General features: G+C 32.9%; 1 protein-coding gene across 2 annotated transcripts in view; it reads right to left on the reverse strand.

Annotated features, from left to right (window-relative positions):
* The window catches only part of LOC114326823 (probable serine/threonine-protein kinase clkA), a 131114-nt gene that overhangs the window by 65611 nt on the left and 53008 nt on the right, over positions 1 to 12495 (reverse strand). The gene's annotated exons all lie outside the window — the stretch shown is intronic.

The following is a 12495-nucleotide window of genomic DNA, read 5'->3' on the forward strand; positions in this document are numbered from 1 at the left end:
AATTTTAAACTGGGGAACAGGGGCCCCTGAGGCCTGAGCTAAGCTGGGGCCCCCGATACCTTAACATAAAAATTGCCATTGCAAACCTAAAATGCCATTGGAAGAGGGGGCGATGAACTGGGGCTCCCGAGACCTTTCGTAAAGATATAAATTGTTACTGAGGAAATTAGTTATTTTGGCGAAATAAAAACTAAAATGCTACCGGAATAGGGGCCCCAGGTCCCAGCTACTTTGTTTTAACAAATTTACTCCAGACCACATCTTGGTACGTGAAAGGAACCACATGGTACCAAATATTGAAAAGAAAGATAAGGGTAATATAGAATCAGCACATTTGGATCAGTCCCACCAGTACACTGACCAGCTTCACAGAGTGTGTTTGGTTCACACTGCAGTTGCTTAATGCACCTTAGGGTACATTTACGTTCGCTTGGTTATTCGTTCGCTACAAAGTAAGACCATTTACATTGTAGCGAACGAACGCATTCGTTGATGATCCGTCCGCAATGTCAGATACAGACGATATGTAATCATTAGCGCTGTTAATTTTATAGTTATTGCAGGACATGCTAAAAGCAAAAGAAAGAAGAAAGTGTGGTGTTCACACAGGAGGAAAAATGCGTTTTCAATGGGTTAAATATAAAACATTTTTCCGAACCCCCCTCCCAATGGGGGGTACATTCCCCAGACCTCCCGGTAGGGGGCCCCAGATCACGTTTGCCCCGGGGCCCCCAACATCGTAGTTACGGCCCTGTCGGTAATGTGATGTTCTGGTCCTCAAGACTAACAACCCACAGTATGAGGAGTCCTACATTCATCATCATCATCCTCCAACCAATTCACGTCCACTGCTGGATATAGGTCTCCCCAATTGTTTCCACACTTCACGGTTTTGTGCTGATTATTGCCAGTTTTTACTAATCCGCCTGATATCATCTGTCGATCGCGTAGGCGGCCTTCCTCTACTGAGCTTATCTTCCCTCGGTCCCCATTCCATCAGATTCCGTGTCCATCTTGAGTTTTTCAGCCTGGCGACGTGTCCTGCCCAGTTCCATTTGAGCCTGGTGGTACGTTCTACAACATCTGCGATACCGGTTCTTTGTCTGATATCTTCATTTCTTATTTTATCCCGTAGGGTTACACCCAGCATGGATCTTTCCATACGCCTTTGAGCAACCTACATTTTCGACGCTGTTGCCTTGGTTAGAGTCAGTGTCTCTGCTCCATATGTCATTACCGGCAGCACACATTGATCAAACACTTGTCTTTTCAAACCGATCGGTATACTGCTCCTAAATATATGTCTCTCAGAGCTCCGTAGGCTGCCCAAGCAAGAGTTAATCTTCTTTTTATTTCGCATGTTTGGTTATTTCTGTCAATTCTAATTTCATGATCCAAGTAAATGTACTTTTCCACTAGTTCTACTTCTTGTCCACGTATAATCAGCTATCCGTTAGGAATCAGATTAGTCATAAATTAAGTTTCAGAAAAGTTCATTTTCAGGCCTCTTTTCCAGCAGATAGCGTCTAACTCATTTAGCATTTCCTTTACTTCTCCTAGGTCATCAGTTATGGACATCAGTTAAAAGGACTATGTCATCTACAAAACGAATACGATTTAACATTTCTCCATTTATTGTGATCCCTTTATTGTTACAGTTGAGCATTTAAGGGCATATTCCAGAACAGTTATGAATAGTTTTGGCGAGAGTGTGTCGCCTTCTCTTACGCCGCGTTCTATGCCTATTTGTTTGGTTTTATCATGTAACTTGTTAACACTCATTGTTGCCCCTTTATAAATATTATAGATGAGTGTACTGTAACGATAGTCAATGCGGCATTCATTTAGAACTTCTAAAATGCTATCCAGCTCTATTGTGTCAAAGGATTTATGAAAATCCACGAATGCTAGGACAAGGGGCTTATTATATTCTGTTGACTTTTCAATTAGTAACTTTATTGCCTGCAGATGGTCGTTTGTTCCAAAGTTTGATCGAAATCCAGATTGTTCTTTTGGCTGGTAAAAATCTAACTTCTTTTCTACTCTTGATGTCACTACTTTTGTAAAACTTTTGTATAAGTGGTTTAGCAGGCTAATGGGTCTGTAATGTTCCAAGTCTGTCTTATCTCCCTTCTTATGCAAAAGTATTGTTACTGCGTTGTCCATTTTTCAGGTATCGACTTTTGATGAAGGCATAAGTTGAAGAGATTTTTTATTTTACCTATAAGAATGTGGCCTCCGTTTTTAATGGCCTCTATTACGACTCTATTTATTACATTTAAGGGGTTTTCACCCATATATTTTGGTGGCTCAAACATGTAAACCTATTAGCAGCACTGATGATGAAATTTTTATTTCGAAAGCGTTCTGTGATGTAGCCCGAAACGGATTTTTTTAACTAAATATATCCTTTATAAAGGATGTGAATTATTTTTTTAAATAATTATATTATTTGAGTTCCTCTGTTACGTAAACAAAAAATAAAATGAATATTAAATCTTTATGGCTTTCTTTGCATTTTAATTTGGTTTATGACCAACTACGGTAAAGGTACATTCAGGATGTGTTTATTTCGTTAACCGCTACAGTTAACCAAACCATTAAGATTATTGTATAATCCTCCTCGTATTGATTTACGTATTGCAAATAGCAATAAAACATTACACCATTTGCATTACTATGGTTATGTCAGATGTACTTATTTAAGTATCAGTTACTTATCATGGCAAGCGAGGGAATATCTGAGTAGGTGGAGAGACGGGTAAACCAATATTGACTTTATGGTGGTGAGAGTATTGCTTCGTGAATAACATTTGTTGTAAATTATATGCGTGGTAGTAAAGGTATATAGTATTTGCATTTAAATTGAGATGGATATTGCAATTTTTTCGATTTGTAACAATTTTCGTTTTTTATTTTAAAACATTTCTTTTTTTATATAACCACGTCTCTCTCAATATCCTCAAGTAATCCTCAAAATTTGCCTCCTTCTGTATGGCATAGGGAATGCACCAAACACTGTAACGGGCTCGTTCTACGCAATTTAGACCTTTATGAATTTGTTGGTTGTAGTCTTCGCTTTTGAAACGTTGAAGTGTGTATACGTTGACGAAGTGCGTAAGTGAATGGGTGATAATCACTCAATTTTGGATCAAAAAATTTTTGGATCTCCGATTTGTCTGAAACTTGGTATATAGCATCTGCGGGATGTAGAAATAAAACATTTAATGTCGAATTATCTTCTTCTTCTTCTTCTTCTTCTTCTTCTTCTTCTTCTTCTTCTTCTTCTTCTTCTTCTTCTTCTTCTTCTTTTCTCAAATTCTTATTTTAAGCAATTTTGCAGTGATTTGGTATTTATTTAAAAAAATTTGCATTTTCTATCGTTAAGTATCAATGGAAAACATATAGCGTTTTTTACATTTTCCTCCATTCCCAAAATATATCATAATTGATTTGGCTGAAAATTTGAACACAGATAGCCAAAACATAGGACTTAAAGTGGTTAGAAGGATTTGAATTATTGAATTATATTGCAATACCAAATAACTTACATAGAATATCATAGTCAAAAATATAGGCGTCTACTGTACAAGTACAATTAACTCGGAAAAAATTAACCTCACGACAAAAATTGTTAAAAATAAATTGTAATAATTGTAAATACGATTTATTTGGAACAATTTCAGTTCCTACCATTTTTGTCTAAAAGTTAAAAATGGCGGAGATATTGAGCAAAAACGGTTCCCCTTTAAAATCAAGATGGCGGCTAACGTAACGGAGGAATTCATTCGCGATTTTAAATTTAGACTACTATTGATCTCCCTAAAGATTAGAAAAATAAAAATTTTGGCAGCTGGGCATGCAAGGTCAAAGGCTATCCCGGCTGGACTAATATACTTTTGAGTCTGATATTATTGCATGTAACTTTTTTGGTATTGTAATATAATTCAAATCCTTCTAACCACTTAAAGTCCTATGTTTTGGCTATCTTTGGTCAAATTTTCAGCTAAATCGGTTATGACGTATTTTGGTAATGGAGGAAAATGTAAAAAACGGTATTTTAACGTTTTCTACACTATAAAATTTAATCAAAAACTTATTTTGAATAAAAATAACTTGTTAAAATGCCATAAAATGACATTTTTGAGTCCGTTCTATTATAAAATATTATTTTTTCCATTGATACTTTACGATAGAAAATACAATTTTGTTTAAATAAACACCGAATCACTGTAAAATCGCATAAAATAATATTTTGAGAAAAAAGAAGAAGATTTTTTGACCTTAAATATATTATTTTTACATCCCGCAGAAGCTATACACCGAGTTTCAGAAAAATCTGAGATCCAAAAGTTTTTGCCTGGATGATTTGACGTGGAATGTACCGATTACATTTTTTATAAATGGATATTTCACCAGTAAAGGCGGCCAAAGTAATTACCTAATAACGAGAGCGCTATAGTCCGAGGACTGTCGCCCATCACCTCCTTATGACGCAGTCTGGCGACGTGTAATGCCGAAGGGAGAGGGATGGATGATCGGTTCATTATCGTGAGTCTTGCGGAATCGGCACGAGAAAGGAGTTGAGCTTCAACAATCTTTGAGGAATGTTCGAGGTGCCACTGCCACTCTCACTTACTGGATAGTTAGAAGAGAAAAGGCTGCCTTTTTGATACCCAGACAAGCTAACACAGCACAGGGCCCAAATTGAACACACGTCAGAAACAACCTCGACTTCAGTTTGCCCGAGAATACGTCAATTGGGACCTTGACCAATGGACGAGAGTTTTATTCTCTAACAAGAGTCAAATGTACTTGTAAGGCAATGACAAAACACGACACGGCTATCGGAGGCTCGAAAAACCATTTGCCCAGTTCTGCAGTGTCAAAACAGTGAACCATGGAGGTGGTTCGTGTATGTTTAGGACTGGTATAGCTTTAGAAGTTGACAGCAGATCGTTACATTACGGATATTCTCCAAGACTATACTGTTTCTTGTCGGCTACGTAAGCGACGGCTTCATACTAATGCATGATAACTCTCGATGTCACACAGCGCGGATTACGAAATATTACCTGGCCAACATCATATGACAACAATGGACTAGACTTAATTGAGTCCGTCAGTGTTCAGGTCCGTAATCCAGCAACAGCGACAGTGGCGGAGCTAAAAACTACATTAAATGAAGAGTGTGAGGAGATTCTTAAGGAATCAGTCAGATACTTAATAAGGTCCTTAAGATCTCGCGTGGAAAGTGTAATAAAACGCAGAGGAGGAAATACTCAGTATTAATTTTGATTAATTACGTTAATTTACTTTTATACTCATTACAATAATGAATTTCATGCATAACATGTTATCTCACAAACAATATCTTTGTCTTATAAAAATTACTTTTATTCACAATATTTTACTTCTACTTATATTATGTGGATAGACACTTTTGCCAAGTAGCGTAGTCAAAAAATATAATTTATTTTACTTTTGAGTCGATTTTTTGCTCGCAAGTGTAATTTCTTTATCTTCTTACACAAATACAAAGATATTACTAAAAACATTACAATGTAATGGTTTTGAGATTATTGGAATTAGAAACAATTGTGTAACTTTGATTCATACCATAGCTATTTTGTTGAGCAACTTCAACTACCTATCAAGGCATCTTACCGTTTAACACCGATTCAATGCAAAGATGCGCGTTTTAATAAATAAATTATGAAGCAAACACTCACTAAACGGTTTACGGTTTTTCTATTTATGTATAATTGCAACTGACATCAATAATTGCATTATTCATTTATAGTGTAGCAACCTTCAACCTTGCTGTTTATCTTTATTATTACATGATCTGTCCTTTTAAAAAAGAGTAATTCAAATAATACTCCAGGAAAATAAGCAGAAAAGGCCCTGTTCAAGACTTTTGACGTCTGACATCTTTTTTAGTTATTGTAGACCTTTTTAATTAATAACAACTTAGCGAACTAGCGTGCAAAAACGCGATTTTTTCGATATTTTTCACCCTGTTAAAAAGCTAAATAGTCAACATAAAATTAAAAAAATTGAATTTTTAGAACATTGAAAAAGATTCAAAATGGCGATTTTTGAAAGTTAAAAGTCAATAATAATATGTTACTTTTCAACTTGCAAAATTATAATTCAGAAAGCCATTGCGTATCCACTAGGAAAAATATTCTGATTCGGATTTTTTGCACAATCTTACTTAAAAAGGACTCCTTTTAACCAATTTGCATGTTGCCAGGAACAAAAGGTGGTCAAAAATTTTTTAAACGTTTTTTTTTTGTTTTTTTCCTAAAATTATTTTTTTTGCATGGAAAAAAGCTTTTGGATCATTCCAAACAGAAAAGGTCTTTAGTGACTTTTCTCTAAAAATGATAGTTTTTGACATATAAGCGATTAAAAATTGAAAAATTGCGAAATCAGCCTTTTTTAACCCTCAAACACTATGTGAAAAACTGAAAATTTGAATATTGCCAAGAAAGGTAGATATTCTTTAAACATCGGTTAATGAAATCCCGAAGAGTTTTTTGCAATACAATATTCAAAACTCCTTTATTTTTTAATTGCTACTCAAGCGTGCGCGACACTATTTTCCACCGACAGTATGGTACAAATGAAAGGAATAAATTCGTTATTTCGTAAACCGGCGATTTTAAGAAAAAATCCCGAAACAGGTCGATTTTTATTTTTAAGTTGTGATATTGTGGCATATATGGTATACTAGTGACGTCATCCGTCTGGGTGTGATGACGTAATCGATTATTTTTTTAAATGAGAATAGGGGTCGTGTGGTAGCTCATTTGAAAGGTTCTTCAATTCTCTATTCAGTAATGTAAACATTTACATAATTATTTATACAGGGTCCTTCTACTTCTTTTTTTGTTAAATAATTTAATTTAATAAATATTTTTTGGACACCTTGTATAAATAATTATGTAAATGTTTATATTACTGAATAGAGAAATGAAGAACCTTTCAAATGAGCTAGCACACAATCCCTATTCTCATTTAAAAAAATCATCGATTACGTCATCACGTCCAGATGGATGACGTCACTAGTATACAATATATGCCACAATATCATAACTTAAAAATAAAAATCGACCTGTTTCGGGATTTTCCCTAAAGTCGCCGGTTTACGAAATAACGAATTTATTCCTTCCACCATAATGTCGGTGGAAAATAGTGTCGCGCAGGCTTGATTATCAATTAAAAAACAAAGGAGTTTTGAATATTGTATTGCAAAAAACTCTTCGGAATTTCATCAATCGATGTTTAAAGAGTATCTACTAACCTTGGCAACATTCAAATTTTCAGTTTTTCACATAGTTTTTGAGGGATAAAATGGCCGATTTCGCAATTTTTCAATTTTTAATCGCTTATATGTCGAAAACTGTCATTTTTAGAGAAAAGTCACTAAAAACCTTTTCTGTTTGGAATGATCCAAAAAATCTAAAAAAATAATTTTTCCATGGAAAAAAAATAATTTTAGGAAAAAACAAAAAAAAAACGTTTAAAAATTTTTTGACCACCTTTTGGTCCTGGAAACATGCAAATTTGTTAAAAGGAGTCCTTTTTGAGTAAGATTGTGCAAAAAATCCGAATCAGAATATTTTTTCTAGCGGATGCGCAGTGGCTTTCTGGACTATTAGGCAAAATCGTTATTTGTTATAATAGAAATATTATTAAAATTAAGGTGAAATTTTAGTATTTCACCCAAAGCCTGGTATTGGGGTACTTAACAAACCCCTTAAAATTTGAGACCAATTCATCAATCAGTTTAAAAGTACTTCTATTTTTTTTATCCCAGAGACTTCTTTTGCAATAACATAAGACAGAAATTAATGATGAAGATAAGACAATTCTGCGAGTGCCAAATGAAAGTAGAAGACTTATGCTATGAAAATAATAAATACATTTGATTAAAAAGATAAAAAAAAATATTTTTTATAGTTGAAAATCTCAATGCAAAATTATTTATATTTTTAGTTTATAAGAATTTATGTAGAATACTTTTAAAAATATTGTTCACAGAAAAAATCTTTTTATATATTCGAAAAGCTGATGATTTTCAATGAAAACTTTTAATTTATAAATTCGCAAAAGTGTGTGTGTTATTGCGTTGCCGTTCCTAAAATATCTAGAGGCCACCTAGCGATGGATTCCTATGTAGTTTTGTCTTCTGAATACAAATCTTAATACGGCATTTCGCTATCTCTAACCATCTTCGAGATATGATCTCAAAGTCGTTATTGTGACGTCACAAGCCTCCTTTAAATTGTCATTTTCTTCCGACATAGAAACGTCAACTCTACTTTGTTTTCGTTTGACGCAACTAAACGTCAACATAAAATTGAAATGTCAGATAAACAAATTTTATTTATTTATGTTAATGTAATGTTAAATTACAGTTCACTATTTTCAAGGAAAACTGTTTATTTTGTATTTATTTATTTTTATTAGATATCAAATCTATATTATATGAGGTATGTCAAAAAATATGAAGTTCGATCAAGATTAAAGTATCTTTATTCTTCGCAATATTGAAAAGTGTTATTATAAAAAGTTGTTTGCAGTTAAAAACGAAAAATAAAGCTGGGAGACAAAACTTGTCTAGTAGTGTTTGATAACGAATATGAATAATCCAAAGTAATGCAAAAATAGAATTAAGCTTAACCAACTAAAAGAAAAGATATATTATGTATATGATATCACAAAGAACGAAGGACAAATAACAGCCAAAATCAGGATAATGGATAAAGAGCAGAAAATCAAGGAAAAATCACAAAAATAGGGACCAGAGTTTAATGATAAAAAATGAACCATGCAAATGGAACAAAGAAAAAATGCAATTGGAAAAAATAATGGAAGACATCTCAAAAAACTAGAATCATATGCAGATTGACGTGAATCGACAAAGGCAACACGACAAGGAAGACGGACACGAAAAAAAGAAAGCAAAAAACAAATTAATAAAAATAAAAATAAAATAACAAAAGAAATAGTAAAAGCAACGACTTGGAATATAACAGGATTTTAGCAGGATGAAAAAGTTTTAATAAGTAAATATAATATGAAGCAAACACTCACTAAATGCTTTATGCTTTAAGGTTTTTCTATTTGCATTTTTACATCAGTAATTGCATTATTCATTTATACAGTGCGTCCATAAAGTAACGCATAAATTCATTATTTCGTAAACCGGCGACTAGGGAAAAATTCCGAACCAGCTCGATCTTTATTTTTAAATTACATTTTTTTTGCATATATATCATACTAGTGACGTCATCCATCTGGGCTTGATAACGTAATCGATGATTTTTTTTAATGAGAATAGGGGTCATGTGATAGCTCATTTGAAAGGGTATTTAATTCTTTATTTACTAATACAAACAATAACATAATTATTGATACAGGGTGTCCAAAAATAATTTTTTAATTAAATTAATTGAGACAAAAAGAAGAATGTATGTAACTTATTTAGTTCAAAATTCGTTTTACTTTTGTCAGAAAACAGGAATACATGTTTATTTGACAAATAATAAATATTGCTTTTCGCTTAAATTCAATGTTAGAGCTGCCACCCACCTGCCTCTTGGAAGTTTAACATTACGCTTAAGCGAAAATCAATGTTTATTTTTTAAATAAAATATTTTTATGTTTTCTGGCACTAATAAAATATATTTAGAATTAAACAAATTACATACATTTATCTTTTTGTACCAATTAATTTAATTTAAAAAAAACATTTTTTGGACACCCTGTATAAATAATTATATTATTGTTTATATTATTGAATAGAGAATTATATACCCTTTCAAATGAGCTATTACATGACCCCTATTCTCATTTAAAAAATCATCGATTACGTCATCACGCCCAGATGGATGACGTCACTAGTATGATATGTATGCCAAAAAATCGTAATTTAAAAATAAAAATCGACCTGTTTCGAGATTTTTCCTTAAAGTCTCCGGTTTACGAAATAATGAATTTATGCGTTACTTTATGGACGCACTGTATAGTGTACCAGCCTTCAACCTTGCTGTTTATAATCTTTATTGTTACATGATCTGTCCTTTTAAAGAACTGTAACTCAAATAAACGATTATTTAGTTTTTATTATTAATACGTAAAGTGTTATTGACGATGAGTAAATTGTTTACCTCAAGAAATGGGTTAATATTGTCACGCAAGAGAGGATTATCTGTAAAATTGTTCTGTACATAATCATGATGAAATCTTGTTGGATGGGCTGGTATATTTGAATATTTGTTGAAATGCTGAACTAATGTAGTTATATCACGAATACGAAGTACAAAATTTTTGATTTTATGCAACATGCATTAATAGTTATTATTTAACGTGGATATAATAGTAGTTATTATAATTAAAGGGAAGACGATATTAATAAAAAAGCGAGGACAGAATTCGAGCCTTGTTTTCAAAGAAGAATATGTTGATCGGGCATGAATGGGTAAAAAACGGAATGTAGAAAAATAATTACAGGATTCTTTTAAATATGATCAAAAATGAAGAATGAGCTTCCACTTTTTCGCTGTACCTATCTGAATTTGGAGCACCCCTTTGGACATTTTTATATTTGTATCTTTGTTTAGCTGATTTTTTTGGGCCTTTCGTTTTTTACTTTATCGTACTACATAATACGTAGTATGAGTATAACAGATAAAGTTATAGGATCGTGCAAAAAAAATTTCAGATTTCACTTTTTTTCGACGTTTTGAGTCCACCTGAGTCTAAAAAGCAAATAAAAAAAAACATGTCGGAAGTATGTACGTACGTACGTACGTATGTCGCCACCGTCCAGCAAAAACTACTGGACCGATTTCGATGAAATTCGGTATGAGTAATAAGAGAATTTTGTCGACAAACTAAGCTTTTGAAAAAAATCTCTCAAAGGGGGGCCGAAATAGGGGGGTTATTTGGGGCCCATTTTTGCAAATTTTGACCGAAACGAATGAAATTTAACTCAAAGTTAGCTCATCGATAGGTAAATAGAAATACGGAATTTGACATTTCCAAATCCAAAATGGCGGCCAGCATGGCTGACCGCCCACCCGACACATTTCCCTACCAATCTAAAAACTTGTTTAACCTTTAACTACCCGCGCATCAAGTTATAACATAACTACACGCGTGGCGTACTTTGTACGCCACAAGAAAATACACTTAAAAACAGCGGATTTGTTTAATTTTTTTTGAAAAAATACACTTAGTTGTTTGTTATAAACCTTATTCGGCATCAGTGAATACTTCCTTTTAGTAAGCCAATTGGGATTTATAACTGGAATCATGGAATAACTGGATTCCATGATAAATAAAATTACTAATAAAAAATTTTTTTAAATGTGATTTTTTACAGGAGAAAAAGTATTGTTTACAAAAAAAATATATTTGTTGCCATAATGACTAAAAAACAATTAAAATATGTACTTATATTACGACTTATAGTAATATAATCCTGGGGTAGATATATTGTCCACCGCCGGAAACAACAAATAATAAAATGTAAATTACGATCTTTCCAGAACGCCGATTATAACGAAACTAAAACCAAATTTTAAAGCACATTCCAGTGATAGGTTAAAAAAATAAGCAAGGTCAAAAATTAAATTTTTAAATATATTTCCAGTAGAATTCTTATATCTGGCGTACAAAGTACGCCAGCGCGTGTAGTTAAAGGTTAAGATAAATTTAATTTTAAAAAATATTTATGTAGCCTAAAGATGGAGAATATTATCGTTTTTCAGAAAAATGGGTTGCCTACATTTAAGGGGTCAAAATTTACATAATTTTGAACTAGATTTTCTCAAAAATGGCTCCAAGGAATTTGTTTATTTTTTGATATATTTTTGATATCCTATCGGTAAATTGAATAGCATTAGTCAGATTTCTTAACTCCTCACAGGAGGGGAGTTATGAATTTTTTATAAAAAAAATATTAGAGTGCCCGTAACTTCCTCTGTAATAGAAACTAAAATTTGAAATTTGGCAGACATATATAGTACTTTATTGTCTATTACAACAATAAATTTTACCCACAATATGGCTTCCGGTTGAACCGGAAATGAAAACAAAATCATAATCCTTTAGATACGCCCTGTATATTTTTACATATTTTGAAAGAATGCAAAATTACCTTTGTAATGATATAAAATTGTTTGCTGTAACTTAAAAACTCGGAAAGTTACAGAAAATAGAAATTTTGCTAGAATCTTGTGTGTGTCCTCTCTCACGCGATCAGAGCAGAGCATTATTATAGGGCAGTCAATGAGCGTACTTGGCTCCGAATTCCATCCTACTACATCGATGTACTTGATATTTTCACAGTAAATAGGGAATAGCTCAAGAAACAAAATCCACCCTATATACTATGGAGCTTTTATCTTGGGGCAATTCCCACCCCTTCAAGGGGGTGGAAAATATGTGGGTCAAAATAAGCATGGAAGTAGCTAG

The sequence above is a fragment of the Diabrotica virgifera genome, chromosome 7 (assembly GCF_917563875.1).
Source record: "Diabrotica virgifera virgifera chromosome 7, PGI_DIABVI_V3a".
Taxonomy (NCBI): Eukaryota; Metazoa; Arthropoda; class Insecta; order Coleoptera; family Chrysomelidae; genus Diabrotica; species Diabrotica virgifera.